This window comes from Oxyura jamaicensis, chromosome 4 (assembly GCF_011077185.1).
Source record: "Oxyura jamaicensis isolate SHBP4307 breed ruddy duck chromosome 4, BPBGC_Ojam_1.0, whole genome shotgun sequence".
Taxonomy (NCBI): Eukaryota; Metazoa; Chordata; class Aves; order Anseriformes; family Anatidae; genus Oxyura; species Oxyura jamaicensis.
Genome location: NC_048896.1, coordinates 37137783 through 37140591, shown reverse-complemented (window position 1 = coordinate 37140591; position 2809 = coordinate 37137783).

Sequence of the window (2809 nt, the reverse complement as noted above, 5' to 3'; positions counted from 1 at the left end):
GGCTGCTCCCGCCGCCAGGGAGGTTGGTTATATCCCCGAGGGACGCGCCGCCGCCGCCGGCCCCGCTCCGCCCCGCCGGGCAGCCCCGGGCACCGGGCACCGGGCGGCAGCGGGACCCCGGGGCTGGGCGCGCCGGGGGGCTCGCCGGGGCTGCGGCCGGGCTGTGCGCCGCCGGCAGCTCCCGCTTTCGGGGCTTTTACACTCGCAAGGAAGCGAGGAGAAGGCTTTTTACAAGAAAAAATAATTTAATATGGATATTTTTGAACGTTTTGCATCCCCACGAGAGCCTGCTCCACCTCCTTGCGGCAAAGGTGTGCGCGGCGATTTGGGGTCCCGGCTGCGGCTCCCCCCGGGGTGGTGACACTGGGGGCAAGGTGCCCCCGGTGGGGGCCCCCCCGATAGAGGTGGCAGCCCGGCGCTGGCTCAGCGGGAGGGGGCCCTTTGGGCACCTCTGGAACAGCATCCGTCCTTGGCTTTTTGTGGCAGCACCTCGCACCCCAGCTTTGGACCTTTCATCCAAAAAATCCCCCAAACTTTGAACCCTGCTGTAGGAACTCGGTGAGATCTCTTGGTGCCGGCGGTGGCAGGTGGGACTGCCAGGTCAATACACCTTCATTACAAGTGTAGTTTGCAGTGTAATTTCAGTCTAGCACATGGTGCTGTTCAGGATTGGAAGCCTTTTGTAAATGTAAACCCTGACCTGCTTTGCTTTTGGATTATTCTGGTTTATATGAACGCCAGTGGGAGGACTGTTGCATTCATGCGGACACGCTTTCCATGACTTCACACCTTTACAGCCTTACCGAGTCCGCATGTCAGGCTCAGCACTGCTGCTCGGTGGATGGCCACGGCAGCAGAAGGGGAACAGCAAAGAGACGCTTGGAAGAGGTCCCATTTTACTTCAGGACATTTTTTGTCATGTGCATCACACCAAAACCCCACTCAGCAAGCTGGCCTCAATGCTACATTGATTAGAACCAGGTGTAGTTATACGTTACACTCCTCTACAAAAGCTGATTTACCTTGGCACAAGACCCGACACAGCCCTTACCTGTCAAATGTTTCTATATGCGTGGCAAAACCCGAGACAGTGTGTGCTGGGTGTTTGCACAATGCAAGTCCTCCAAAGTGGCACAGAGATGCTCAAAGTTGCCCCAGTGCTGCTCAGAATACAGGGATGGAGGCAAGTGGTGTGCCCTGAGCAGTCTGCTAGTGCCATCCCTGTTATTTAGGCAACTTTGCACATTTTCCTCTTTTCTTACCTGGATTTAATCCCTATGTATGTGCATTTAAAATGAAGAAGGATTGCATTATATTGTGAAACAATTCTCGGAATCCATGCAGCTCCAGAAAACAGAATTTGGTGCTGTGCTTTCCCTTGTGCTTTTAAAAATCAGGGATTAATTTCGAAATTCTGGGGTAAGGATCCTCATAATTAAGGAGAGTCGCCTCATGTTAATGGTGACAGACAAGATGTCTGTACGCAGGCACTCCAGTTCTCAGGGGTACTGGGGGTACGGATCCTGTGTGACTACCTGGTTCCCGCTAAAATCGATTTCAGTGGCATTCAGGTGGTCTTGCACCTGTGGGGACGTGAGTGCTGGGTTCAGTTCTGGGCCCCCACGTAGAGGAGAGCCTAAACTTACTGCAAGGAATCCAGTGGAGGGCTACAAGAGGACTGAGGGACTGGGGCACCTCTGTGTGAGGAGAGGCTCAGAGAGCTGGGACTGCTCAGCCTGGAGAAGAGATCACTCGGGAGGGATCTCATCAATGCGCACAAATACCTGAAGGGACGGTGAGATGAAGACAGAGCTAATACCACTCCCAGTTTTAAGTGGCGTAAAGGAAGCATAATTTTTCAAGGTACAGACTAGATTCGGCTCTTTTACACTGTTCCCAGCAGAGTAACTCATTTAGATTCAGGGCTTCTACACCTGTGCACGGCAGAATAAATGGGAAGGAAGTGCGGCCTTTCTGTTTATTGTGCTTCACCACATGTTGCATTATAACTTGACTCATTAAAGAGTCATTAGCAACCATTATACTTCTGACTGCTTTGTAAACAATGCTAATTCAATAGGAATTCAGAGCCTAATTCCCTCAAGAGTCTTTTATAACTCCTAGCCGTGACTTTCTTTCTAGCTCACGTGGGAAAGAGGAGCCTTGTGAGAGATCTATGAATCCTGCATGTTCTACTAATTTTTTGACGCCATAGATCAAGCATGCTATTATTATTTAAACCCTCTGTATGGAGCCTTAATTGTGGACTTGGAATTTGATGGACTTCTTTTCGTCAAAGCTGAAAGCTCCAAAAAAGCTAGACCCAAAAGTCTTTGGGTCAGTCTGTGCCCTGCTTCTGAAGGGCAAACATTGGGCTTGTAACAGTCGTGGTATGGAGAAACACAAGGAAAGAGGCTAAATCATGGGCGCCGTCCCTCCACCTCCCTGCCTTTGCAGAAACAGGGAGGAAATATCAGCGGTCTTGCACGTTACACCGATATTTGGCTTTTGAGAGGTTTATCCAGTGTCTGCGTATGGCAAACAGGTTAAAGGTAAGATCTGAGAGACTTTGTGAAGGCATCCAAAGTAACGTCTCTACTGAGAAATCAAGGGGCCGATACCTCTGGTTTCCTGAGGGGTCTGCCACATCATCTTGGTGAAGACGGCAGCCCCAGCTACTTGGCTTTTTGCAGCATCATTATTGCTGCTGGTTTTCTGCTGGCACTTTTTCATGGGTACCGAGTGGTTCTTGTTGCCGAAGGCAGAATCATCACGTTTCTCTGAATGCTAGCACCAAATCCTGTTGTAG